Raw genomic sequence first — 13,664 nt, 5'->3', positions numbered from 1 at the left:
ACAGTAGGTATACAATTAGAGTGGCATTTTTTTAAAGATTTTATTTATTCGCTATAGAGATAGATGGAGAGAGAGAGTGTGAGCAGGGGGAGGAGCAGAGGAAGAGGGACATGCTGAGCACAGAGCCCCATGCAGGGCTCCATCTGAGGACCCTAAGATCATGACCTGACCTGAAACCAAGAGTTGGACACTTAACTGACTGCGCCACTCAGGTGCCCCTAGAGTGGTATGTTTTAATGTGTGTTTATCCTAGGATGCCTAAAATTCGTGACCACCATATAGTAGAAGCCGCTAAGGGGGAATTCTTTGATTCTGTCCTTATTAGTTACAAAGCGCTTCTCAGTTGAAATGTTTCATACTCATTTCATACTCATTTTCTCTCTCTCATTCTCATTTTCTCATTTTCTCTCCCAGCCCTGCACTAAGTTGACCTCAGTAAGGAAGGCAGGGAGCTGAATGGTTTTCCATTAAGTTTTTTCAGTTCATTACACCAGATTTTAAGTTAATTTGGTTTTGTGTCAGTTTTTAACTGGTTTTGTGTCATCACATTTCTACTTTAAATTGACAAAAGAACAGTTTTGCTTGGAATCTACATTCTAGGTAGTTTTCATAGGAGTGCATTACGTTATTAGATGGACTTGGAACAGATTCTGGAAACATGGAGCCTGAGATTGTCTTTCCTCCACTTGGCCGCTAGGATCTACAGACTGCTGGGCACAGGTGAGGTTTGCTTTCTGTGGGGGTCTTCGCGGAGAAAGCCCTCCATTGGTTTTCTCTGGTTTCCCAGAGAGCAGGGCTTTCTCTTTTGGGAGATAAGACTGGAGAACTGCAGATCGTGGGGAGGTTCTTACTTTGAGATTCCTGAGCCTCTCAGTGGAGGTTTGGTATGGGCCCCACCAAAATATGTCCGCTCTCCCTGGCCTCCAGTGGGCTGAGAGCAGCTGAGTGGCCTGAATGTTTCCTGCTCCTGGAGAAGGAGAAAATTCAGGAAGACCACATACAAAGAAGCTTCCTGCAAACTTCCTCCAAGGAATTCACAGCCTGCTTGCTTCACCTTCCATCCTTGGCATTTCTGATGTCTCCTATTAATTGCAGCATTGTTCTTAGTGTCAAACAACTGGAAGCAAAGTGAACGTAGCTTGGAGGGGGATGGCTGCACAAATAATGGCACATCCACACCCTGGGAGATGAGCAGCCACTTCAGGGAAAGGAAGAACTCGGTGCATGTCTGTGAGTGCTGACATCCACTCTCCTAGGCCAGTCACGGGGCAAGGCGGGGGTGCTTGAGCTTGTCCATTCCTGCCTGATGTGGGAGTCCTCTAACAGGAAACATTACCTTAGGGACACTCCATCAGTGTAACTGAGGTTTTCTCAGGATTGAACTGCAATCTGAGGTTCATCTTTCGTTCCTCTCACAGTTATTAGTCCCAAGTCTTGGTCAAAAGGCCCTCTCTGCCAACGCCTGCTTCTTTACCTTTATTCTTCACAGGCATTTCCCCCAGTGAGTCTCTTGTGTTTAGTTCAACTTGCATCTGTTTCTTGGAGGACCTGAACTGATAAAATCTGCTGTGATGCAACGAGGGGGAAAAATCACTTCTATGATATTTCTGCCAAAAAATACATGATCTGAATCTCTTCATGAGGAAACACCAGACAAATCCAACGAGGTACCTTGTAAAAACAAATGGCCTCTAGTCCCCAAAACTGTCAAGATATGATTTAAAAAAGACTGAAAACTGTTCCAGGTGGAAGGAGATGAGATAGCTAAATGCATGTGTGATCCTGTATTGAATTGCTACAAAGGACATTATTAAGATAAGTGGAAAACTGGTTCTTTTTATTAGATGGTGATCACCATCTTGATGGCACAAGACGAAATGCTCACCGGAGAATTCGGGGATAATGAATGGATCATCATGTTCGAGACTGGGTTCAGAAGATAAAGGTCTTTGCACTATTTCTGCAACTTGCCTATAGATTTGAAATTCTCATCTTTCAAGAAGTAAATGTAGAATATGGAGAATGGACTCGGGAGCTGAGAAGGAAAGTCACAAATCGGAAGGCTGTCGAAGATGTCCAGCTAACCATGAGTGGGCCAGCAGGTTTGATAAGCAAAGAGAGACTCAAGGTAGATTTAAATGATCAAATTCACCAAAATTCACCAGACTCACTGATGAATTGGATCTGGAGGGTAAGAAAAAGGGCTATTGAAGATAATTTTTTTTGTTTCTGGCTTTAGCAACTGAGTGGAGGCTAGCCACTCAGTGTAGCAAGGAAGATGGAGGGGATAATAGGTTTAGGAAGAATTTCAAGAGTTATAATTGAGTAGGGAGTTGGTTATATGGAACTCAGCCTTAGAGTAGAAGTCTGGGATAGAGGTGTAAATTTAAGAATTAATAGCATATAGAGCCATTGAAATAGATGGGAACCCCTGCCAGGAAAAAGTAGACATTAAAAGAAGTCCCTCAGTTAAACCCTGATGACCTCCACCATTTATGGGTCAGTTAGAAGAGATACAGCTAAGGAGACCAAATTTGATGGAACAATTTACTAATTACTCATCTGTCCCAGACTTTTAAAATGGAATGTAGGCAGGATACTGCTTGCTTACCCAAGAGGAAGCCATGCCACTGTGCTGGATTTGTGAGCTCCTGCCTCAGAAAACATTTCTCCATTGTAATTTTCCCTCGGGCTGCAAAGGGCTGAACAGTTGCTGCTTCCAGCATCACCCCCTATTGTGATAGTGACTGAAAACAGGATGAACTCTAAATATGCTTTTAAATTTGCACTTGCATTAGGCTGACTCCTCATAAGAACTTTGGGAATTACTTTCTCTCCTGGGGCTCATTAGAAGCTTCCTCAGTTTTACAAACAGGTAACTAGGTGCCTTATTACATATGTAATAGGGGGAAGACTACTCTCATTTTCAATTCACTGTCATTGTTACCATCAAAGGGAATTGTAAATGAGAGTTTTCTTAAATACAATTAGCTTAAGGCCACTTAAGTATTCTTTCAGAAAACATTCTTACTTAAAAATGTTTAACTCTGGTCTGTGTCTGAAAGATATACAACATATATAGACTGATTTTATTTATTTTATACATTTGCTGTTATAAAATTTGATAAAGATAGTCCACATTCTTTAGATAAAGATGGGTGGTAATTCTTTTTGGGATGCCCCAGTAACAGGTGAGTAGGAAAAGCAAAAACAAAACTAAGTACGCAGGAAAACAATTCTTCAGGAGTGAAAAAAGTTGGGGAGGTCAGTCATCGCGACATTTCAGTGAGGGGATTTCTGGGAAGATGTCGCAAATATACATATGGACCAAGAAATCTGTTCCAGTGTTCCATAAGATGTGTATTTTGTATGACCCCTACTCCAGATTGTCTCAAGAGGTCTTGAGAAAGCTGATGTTGAAAGACTGAAAGCGTTTTACTTATCTGTCAGTTTAACAGTAAGACTTCTGTCTCAACTCTGCCATTCACTAGGGAAAAGCTTCACCAAATGGAGTTTGGCTCTGCCTTTTCCCCAGGTTCCTGTTCTCTGCCGTCATATTAATAAACAATCGAGCTAGAGTTCTTGGCTTCTAACCCTCCAAAATATTAATAGTGAAATCAGTGGTAGTGTATTGAGTTATTTGAGTGGTTGCAGAGAGCAAAAGGAGAGAACAGCTGAACAGGCTGTCTTGGGTATCACCAGTCAGCACACAATTGCTTTTCTTCTTTTCCCCAGAGTTTACCAAAAACCCTTAATAGGGCTCAGCTGAAGTGTACACATGGAAATAACATATTTCATGGAGCCTTAGAGATGCCTACTAATGTGCACTATTCTCTTACTTCACCCTTGCTCTCTCAGAGGCGTTTTGTCTTGTTCTCTGTCTTGTTCATCACTGCCTTGCCGGCACACAGAATAGTGCCCAGCACCTAGGAGATGCATTTGAATATTTGTTGACTTACTGGATAGTAAAATTAGCATAACCTTGTAGACATGAGATATGGCTTGCTTACATTACTGGATCTAACAAATATTCTGAAAATACTGGCTCTAAATCATTTGTCAATTTTTCATACTTTATATGTCCTATAAAACCAGGGAATATAATTTAATACAATTATGCTACACCAGAGGATCTTTGTTTTTTTGGACTACTGCAAACATGTTCCCTTTTCTCAATTTCTCCCACTGGTAGCATCTTATGGAAATATAGGACAGTATCCCAACTGGGGTAGTCACATGGATATAGTCAGGTAGACTAGTCCTATCACAAGGGCTCCTCATTTTGCCCTTTTACAGCAACACGTACTCTCTTGCCCCTACCCTGTTCCCAGCCCTGGCAAGCATTAATCTGGTCTCCAATACTACAACTTTGTCATTGCCAAAATACTAACATAAATATATAGTATGTAATCTCTTGGAACTGGTTTTTTTTCCCTCAGCATAATTCCCTGACGATTAATCCAGATTGCCAATAATTAGAAAGAATTCAGCTTTACTGGTAATTAAGGAAACATAAATGAAGATGATGATGATGATACTGTTCTGTTAAACCAACAAAGCTTAAAAAGCACAAAAAGAAAAACATCCAATGTATGCAAAATTGGAAGAAAATGGATGCTTTCATAAAAACAGTAACAGCTAATATTGATTGCCTATTACATGCTTTGCAAGATTCTAAGCATTTTACCTATGTCAATTTATCTAAGCACAACTCTGTGAGGTAAGTGGTACTATTATCTCCATTTTATAGATGAGCAAGCCAAGCTTTGAGAGGTTAAAGTAATTTGTCCAGTCATAGAATACGAGTAAATGGCAGGGCTAAGACTCAAAGGTTTATTTCCTAGTTTGTTTTTTAATAACAGACATGCATTATTTGTAACATCAAAAATCCATTCGTCCACAATTAAAATGATGCTCCCCTAAGGTAGCAACCAAATATTCTGGCATCATAATTATCTCAATACTCCCATTTCATCTCCCAACCAATCCAAATTGGTGTTATAGCTACTTAAAATTGTGTGTAAGTTATTTCTATATTATCTATAATTAAAAAAAATTTTCCTTTTGATCATGTCCAAAGCCCTGAAATCATGACTATCAATATCTAATAAAATTTATAAAGTAAAATATATTATCATCTTAGTGTATTTCCTAAGTTCCATGCTATCTGAGGCATCTTACAGTAAAACCAAGTTTATAAAGCTTATTTTTTGAAAAGCAGTAGTTTATTTTAGATCTATAGATTCAGATTTTTTTAAGTGAGAAAATAAGTCAACTGTCCTGAAGGTATCATCCTCCCAAAAGTGTTTTGAAATGGCAGTGTTTTTTGTGGAACCAGAATCCATATTAACTATAAATAGTTTCTAAACTATTAAAAGTATTACAATTATCTACATGATTTCTGAGGATGGCAAATGACAGATAGATTATGTTAATGAGTTAAATATCTGCCTACATTTGAAATAAAATCGCTATTAAATTTGTTATTTTCCTCCGATAACAGAAATTAGTGAAAGACTATGTTCTTCACTGAGCTTCTGCCGTTACGGTTCATTTGCTTCATTCTAAAAGCGTTATTTTCTTTCCAGTTTTAAAACTTTTAGGTATATATATTTATCAGGGGAGGAAGAAAATTACATACATGAATGACTTAACATTACTCAGTTAAAAAGAAATTCTTAAAAAAAAAAAAAAAAAGAAAAATTCCTTATTTTCCTAAACTTAAAAATACTATTTCATGATTATTGTGGCTTGTCTTTAAGTTGTGATTAAAATTATGACAAAACATTTTGTTTCCAGGTAAAAATGTTGCCGATACGAGCTGAATATTACTGTCATCATTATCCATATAACTGGGCAGTTATACTGACAATGCAGCCCATATGAACCCATCAAAAAAAAAAAAAGCCACTGAAATGTTTGTGACTCAGAGCACATTTGAACAATTCCTATTTAACATGTCATGTGACCCTTTTCAGAGAGTAACTTATTACTGTTACTCAAAATAATGACAATAAATGTATCCTAGTATTTTGACCCTAGTGCCATTATGAATTAATGTTGAATATCTGTTCATCTTGGATTTTCTTTTTTGTGCTTCTTGGGATTTTGATTATCCCACAGTAGAATCATTATGTAATTTTGTAAAAAGATTTCTTTGTAGCAAATTCTTCATAGAGAAAATACAGAGGACTCAAAATAATTCTCAACAGATTTCAGATATGGATTATATGTTCTAATTTTACCTAGTGGGAAATAGAGTACTAACTAAATTTGCCCTTCACCCACAGAACATATGAATTGACTAAATGAGATGCTAATTACATGAATAAGGTAGAGACAAAGTCTGAGAATAAATTCCTATTTAAGTACTATATTGACAAGTATCTGTTCATATATTACAGCCCTTTTCAAGATAAGTAAATTTACTTCTCAACTTCATTAAATTCACATTCGAATTTATAAATTTCTCACATTATTATATTGCAAAGCCCAAATTATCTTCGATTCTTAATAAGAAAATAGGGGTATGGCGAAAAGAAATAATTTAAATGATATTTGCTTTTATGTAGTGAATAGATTCAATTCTGAAATAGGGACCTGTGCTGTAAATCCTATAAATTAAATCCTGTTTGCTCATTGAACTCTAGTCTGTATGTAGAATTATTCTTTGGGAAAATGTATGCCACAATCTAGTTTAGCTCTGATACTGCTCTTTGGAGCAGAGCAGGGACATTTCCATAATAACAATGTAGCCTTTTCTCCAGTGACCCACCCAGCTCCTGGGAAGTTCCTGTACTTTATTCGTGTGACATGGCTTCCTCCTATTTGGATAGTCCAAGGGTCTGAGTAGAAAATAATGGCTGACAGGTTTTGAGCTCCTACTGTCAGGCATGATTCTAATAAGCACTTTACAGGGATAATGGAAACCTGTGAGGTAGAATTTATTAGCTCTTTTGTAGATGGCGAAACTGACGAACACTGAGCTCTCCCGAGGAAGGGCTTGAGAACATGGTTTGATTCCAGAGCTGAGATTAGGGCCAACAATACACTATACTGCCTTCTTATTTTCTAGACTAGAGCTTCTCAGTCATGGATGGGTTCTAGGTGAGCTCAGGCATGGATCCTCTCAGCCCATGGGGTTGCCAGACGGGAGCAGTAGCCCAACTCACCTGTCTCTTCCCATGGTTGTGAGCGGCTTCATTCACTTAGACCAGTGGAGGGTCTCCACCAAGATGATTGTTTTCTTTATATGCCATAGTGTGAAAGTATCTGACAAACACATTGCCCTAGAACAAAGTACACATTTAGAGGTAAATATATGAACTGTGTTTCCTAACTTACAACTGACTTTAAAATAAATGTTCAGATTCTGTTATCTTTTGACAGGAAATAACATGTATACCTTACATAATTCTACTTTATGTTACTTCTTAATCAACTATTACAAATGAAAAAAGAATTGAGAACAAAAGCTGATCATTTTTCTCATTGATATTTTGTTACAATTCATATTAATTGTTCTTCCCTATACATTAGGCAACATTGACCCTGACTAGTTACCATGGAGTCTTAACATCATTAGAACTGCCATTATTTAATTATTATTGGTAAATCATTTTTGACTGTTTATTTGGGCTGCCTGCTTCCCAATTAATTGAATTGGCAAATATTTCACCTTGAATTTCAATGTACCACAAAGCACATCAGAGTACATAAGGTTAATAAGGGAGTGCTCTCTGAAGAGGGACATCTGCAGGTTTAAAATATATATATATATGATGGAGGAACTAGGTATGCTCTTGAATATCAGCTCTTGTGCCGCATTGAAGTGACTTTGGAGACTTCACATCTTCAGTACCAGAACGAAATAAAGACAAAACAGTTGAGAGTTCCTGGGCATCTTAGAAAGAGCTCAGAATGAATCCACTGGTAACCCAGCTGGCTTCAATAAAAGTGTAGACACAAACACTTGCACTCATATGCATTCATTGTGTTTAAAGTGATTTGTTCACAATCCATTAATCATGGAAGCTCATCTGGAAGTATGGTTTGTAGACCAGAAACCCAATTTTACCTCAATAGAAGTTTTCAGGTAAAGATAAACATGTTGCAGATAAGTCAAAGAGGAGAAAAAAAAAATCTTTTCTTGACTGCAATAAGCCAGAGAATGATGGCCCACTTATAACACATCCAGTCCTGTTTAGTATCTTGGTGGGGTCCATCTTTGGATCTTGGACCATTTGCATCTGGTCTGGATAACAGATTCCATATGAAATAGCAGGGAGGAGAAAGCAAAGGTGACTTTGAAGTTCTAAGCCTCACTAACTCAGTGACAATGGGCTACTGGAAAGTATCACCAAGAAGAGCTGGTTGGGTGTGTATGGGCTGGAGAAGATGATGAATTCTTTGGAGCACGTAGATCTGAAGGAACCAGGAGGAGATTCAAGTGGCAATTTCATGAAAGCAATTGAAAATGTTTGCCTGGGATCATGTGGAAAGATTAGGAGTAGAACTTTTGAGCTGGGAGACATCTACTCATAATCTTAGGAGTGAAAGACACCTTTTCTCCAAGAAAGAAAGGATAATGAGCTAAAGAGCTTCATCCCATTGCTGGGATAACCAGTTTCTCAGGAGGAGAAAGGCTGAAGGCAAAGGCTGACAAGGCCACACTGGCCGCCTTGATTTTCCCCAACCCACCAAACATAGACCCCTTTTAACCTCAGCCCGGAACGCTCTTTGTTCCCACAGAAGTGCTTTCTTTGTGCTTCCATAATACTCTGTTTCTGATGCTACATTCAACCACAGACTATGACAGTTAACTGTTCAGCTTCCTGTCTCACCTGTGACACAGGAAATATTCATTGAATGAATGAACCGGTTATATGGAATGGAGACTGTGCTCAGGCCACATTTCAGTACTCGAGATCTTGGCATTCTCATAAATTGGTCAGATGGTGTGTTATTTCAAGGAAAATAAAACTGAATGCTCATTGTGTGTCAGCCATTCCCAGAATAAAGGCCAGACATTTAAAAACAACATCAAACAGGACTCTCCATTTCTTGGCTCTGGTTTTTTAGGTACTTATCCTCAGTCAGGCTTTCCCTAAGTAACAGCAAAGTCAATATTCACTCCTCTGAAATCACTCTGGCCCTCCTGAGGTCACTTGCATACCCCTGTGAGTCTAGAGCAAGTGGAGCCCTTGATGGACCTCCCAGGGGAGGGGTGGGGCAGTTTTGAAAGCAGGGGCTGATATGGTGGCAGAAACAATACAACGTAACAGAAGTCCGTGGTAGAAACCATACAAAGGCCATCAAGTGAAACAACAATAGGGGAGCAGAGGGGAAAGGAAGTAAATACATTCTCCTCCCTTCCTCTGTCTTACTGTCAAAATTACAGTCTGTCAGGAGAAGGACCCTGAGCCCCCAGGACTGCCTTTGCCTTGTAGATGAAGGAGAGTTAGAAAAGCACCAGCTGTCGATAAAGCCACTTGTTGGCATTAGAACATTGAGCCTTAGTGTTTGTTTTTATTTAAATCTTGCCTTTGGTTTGATGTGAAAAATATAAATATGAAAATCTCACATAAACTTTAAAAAGACCTCTCAAGTTCTAAATATATATTATATAAAAACTAATATATTTATAATGTTAGAGAAGGATGATGTAAACTTTTGTATTTCATTCTCTTTGGTACTTTCCTTAGAGGTTAAATGGGAGAATGCACACGAAAAACACTGAGCACTTGCCCAGCACAAGTCAAAACTGGTAGGTATTATTGACATGATTGTTGTGGCTTAAGGATTTTTTTTTTTTTTTTTTTTTTGGTGGTAAAACATGTATAACACGAAATGTGCCACTTTACCTACTTTCTAAGCACGCAGTTAAGTGGCAGTAAATGTAGTCACTCTGCTGGGCAACTGTTATCACCCTCCATCTCGAAACCTTCTTAATCTTCCCACACCGAAACTGTACCCATTAAACAATAACTTCCCGTTTCTCTCTCTCCTCCAGACTTTGACACCACCGCCCTCCTCCCTCTCCAAGTTTGCCTATCCTACGTACATCATGTAAACGGAATCATGCATCTGTCCTTCTGTGTCTGGCTTATTAAAAAAAATTAATAGTAAAAGCTAAATCCACACTTTTTAATCATTGATTCCTGGGGTTCCTGTACTCTACGGGTCACATTCAAAAGGCCTCAATTCCATCATCCTCCTGCTAGTATTTACTAATTACTGGCATCATCTCAGTAGGAGAAAAACAATCTCTACAGTGCATTGTTAATGTCCCATCTATTCCCCCCAGCATCACAGAAGCAGGGCTTGCTTCAGGAATCTGGAACTATCTCTGGCAGGGAGCTCTAATGCTTTGGTGCCTTAATTGTAGCTGAGCTGAAAAGTTTCCAGCCTACGTATTGCAGCTTCCTCGCCATCAACCTCCCGGCTCCTCTCCCGAAGTGACTGTGATTTTGCAGTCAGTAAGCAAAGTCGATGGTAATGAGACATAAATATTCATTACTAAAAAATGAGGGCCTAAATCAAGAGATAAGATTAATTATTCAGAAAAAGCTCTATTTTAAAAGTTTCTCTCACAGATGTGTAGCAATTATGCAACCTGTTTCTTTTTTATCATGCATATGAGTTCGTGGAGCATTTCCCAGCCTGGCAAGTCTGCATTCCTTTCCGCACGATGATGCCAGTTCCTAATTCCTGGACAAAAAATAAGAACTGCTAAGCCTGTAACCATCAAATACCAAGCGGGCTGCTTCTGTAGCGACCAGTTACCCACGTGAAATCTCTTAGGGTACACTCTTTACTCCAAGGACTTGTCCATGCAAATGTGGTTTTATCAGTCAGTGGAACTTGCTAAAACTGCTCTCCGCTCCGGGAGCAGACCGTTTCTCCGTACCTCCGTGCCTTCACGCTGGGTCTTTCCGATGCCCGTGACCCAGATTACCACAACCACTACTACAAACAACAAATGACACCTCGGAATGCAATTTCTGCCCCATGATCTTGGGCAAGGAATTATCTCTGGACATTGGCTGTTTCCTCTGTAAAATAAGTGAATATAGCCTGTGAGGCCCGAGAGCCCAGTGGCCAGTAATCAGGAATGCAGGTAAATACTGGATTTAGGAAAGATGCATGCACGTCTGTGTTGTACTTTTCCAGCACTCTTTCTCCTTGAGACTGTTCCTCATTTCTCTGCCAACAACCATCTCACAGCTTCTCACTCCTGTATTTGGGAACTGAAATTTCCACCCCATTTGCCCTTCCGCTAGCAAGGCCTGTCCAACCTCAGGCTCTCTGCCTAGCATAAGCTAAGACTACAGGCTGGAAATCACCACCCTTGTGATTTAATTACCTTTATCTCATCCGTACCCTTGGCCCTCACGACTCCCAATTGCGGCTTTGCAGAGCAAATTTGACAGCCTCCTATCTCTAGCTTTTAATCTAAACAAAATGCCAATGACTCAGACAGACATATGAAAGGACACCGTGATAATCAAGAGAGAGGAAAATTCTATAAGAACAACAACAACAAAACCCCCCACAAAAACCAAACAAACAAAAAAACCCGTGTTCATATTTTATGTTAACTCTAGGCTCTGTTAGGAAAGGTGATGCTATGTTTGGCACATAATTCTGCACTTTGAACAAATATGCTGGTATTTATTAGGTGCTCACTATAGCCTAGGCACTGGGCTACAGAACTCCCGTATATTATTTCATTTAAACCACCCAGTAATCCTAGAAGGTAGGTGCCATGCATACCTGTTCATAGGTATGAAAACACAAAGGCTTAGGTTAAGTACCTTGCCTAAGTTCAGACAGTAAGTGGCGGGGCTGGATCAAACCAGGCCAACCTCAGAACCAATGGTCTGGCCACTAGGCTAGAATATTCAGTGATACGTTCAAGGGCAGGTCCTCACTCCGGATAAGGTAATACTGAGTTACTCCTTTAAATCCAGAAGCCTCTGGAAGGCTTAAATGATGGATACTGTATCTAAATAATTTACTCCACTTTCTCCCCACCCCTTATCTGTTTTTCTTCTATTGAGGTCCTTAGGTTTAATTTTTTTTTTTTTTAAACTAAAAGCCATCTGTTCTCTGTTCCTTGCAGTAGGAAACATAAAGCTTCAAGAGGGCCATACAAACATACATGTTTGAAATTCCTTGTCGATATAACATGCTGAATTCATCCAATGGTACATTGTGACCTCAAGGACTCTTGTGGCTGGAATTTTTCTTTTTTAATCAAAATAGTAAGAACATTTGAATACTTTCCGGTGAAGGTGTCCCTGTAAACTAAGAATTAGGAATACTCTTTATCCAAGTAGGAAATAAATAGTCCCACTTATAGAATTTATTGTCTATATAAAAGAATATTACTTAGAAATATAGGTAAAAAATTAATTAGGAGATTTTATGTGGGTGAGTTATAACGTCGTCCCCAGAGTGGGTCCGGAAGATAGTCCCTTAGGAAGGTTCTATTTCTTCTATTAGAATTTCTACTTTTATTCTTTCTTTTTTTTTTATTATTTTTTAGTTTCTATTTTTGTATATATTTTATAATGTATAATATATACTTTATATGAAATCATATATTATTATGTACATTATAATATATTCAAATATATCCATATACTTTTATTATATATACGTGTGTGTGTGTGTGTGTGTGTGTGTGTGTGTATGTTCCATATCTATCTTCCAACCCTGAATTTGTGAGACTCACCTCACATTTATGTCAGACTGGACTATCTAGTCTCATTTCCCTGGGCCCATTGTCTCCGTGGAGAAATAACGGGGCGCGACGGAAGCCTTCGTCCTTGCCCGACACAGTAGTTTTTCCTGCCCTGAAGGGGCCCTGCACATACTCCCTCATCAGCCCCCTTGCACTTTGTGGGTGCTTTATTAGATCTTTGATCTCATCACTTAATTATTTCCCACTCTTTTTTTTCTTTTCTCCTTCTTGTCCTTTCTTCTTTCTTCTTCTTCTTCTTTTTTTTTTTTTTTGTCCTTTCTTCTTTCTTAACCTGTTAGACTGACAGATCGATCTGCTGATATTTCTGTTCATACACTTACAGTCTATAGGAAATTAACCGTGGTCTTCCAGGTAGTTCAGCAAAAACTTAGGCGCTGATCCAGATAGTGGTCAGCTGGGAAATGCGGCCAAACAAGGGTGAGAGGATGCACTAGCAGCATAGGGAAGGATCAGACTGATTTTAGAGGAGACTAGATTTAGTATGCCATGTGACCCTGATCCACAATCAGTCTCTTAATGCAAAATATCCCTAATATGGAAAAAGAAGTTATATGTTTCTTTCTCAGTTCCTAGTCTTTTTTTTTTTTTTTTTAAATCAAGAAATGCTTTTTCTTTATCTTTTTAGGACAAGGATGTTAGAAATTATGCTGTCAGCAAAACTGTGTTTGATTATGAAAGCAAAAACATTGCTGAATTACTTGATATTCTGTATTGTTTATGTCCTAATTCAAATATGACATTGACACTATTTAACTGTAATAGACGGTGTGTTACAACCATTCCTCAGCTGTTTTTCTGGATCATGAGTTCAGATTTATGTTATATGACCGTTAGTTGATTTGAAAAGTATTTTACTTAAGTTTTCATTGTGTTGAATATTTCTTTTGTGGATCCG

At 38.7% G+C, this 13,664-nt stretch overlaps 2 long non-coding RNA genes across 4 annotated transcripts in view; both read left to right on the top strand.

The window, feature by feature from the left end:
* The first annotated feature begins 403 nt into the window (after positions 1-403).
* On the top strand, positions 404-9,767 carry LOC116575377. 3 transcript variants are annotated; one of them, XR_004279744.1, is made up of 4 exons: positions 404-720; positions 1,490-2,191; positions 4,440-4,720; positions 5,800-5,923. It is a non-coding gene; the product is annotated as an uncharacterized LOC116575377 (long non-coding RNA). The 3 variants fall into 3 exon arrangements; XR_004279745.1 differs by lacking the exons at positions 404-720; positions 5,800-5,923 and adding an exon at positions 9,705-9,767 and having other exon boundaries at positions 729-2,191; XR_004279743.1 differs by lacking the exon at positions 404-720 and having other exon boundaries at positions 729-2,191.
* Positions 9,768-10,639: 872 nt separating this feature from the next.
* Positions 10,640-13,664, top strand: part of LOC116575378 — a 46,038-nt gene continuing 43,013 nt past the window's right edge. The window contains exon 1 of the long non-coding RNA XR_004279746.1: positions 10,640-11,119. This is a non-coding gene — a long non-coding RNA (uncharacterized LOC116575378). The remainder of the gene's footprint in view (positions 11,120-13,664) is intronic.

This window comes from Mustela erminea, chromosome 16 (assembly GCF_009829155.1).
Source record: "Mustela erminea isolate mMusErm1 chromosome 16, mMusErm1.Pri, whole genome shotgun sequence".
In the NCBI taxonomy this organism is placed as follows: Eukaryota; Metazoa; Chordata; class Mammalia; order Carnivora; family Mustelidae; genus Mustela; species Mustela erminea.
The sequence above is the reverse complement of the archived record's forward strand: the minus strand, read 5'-3'. Positions and strand labels throughout refer to the sequence as shown.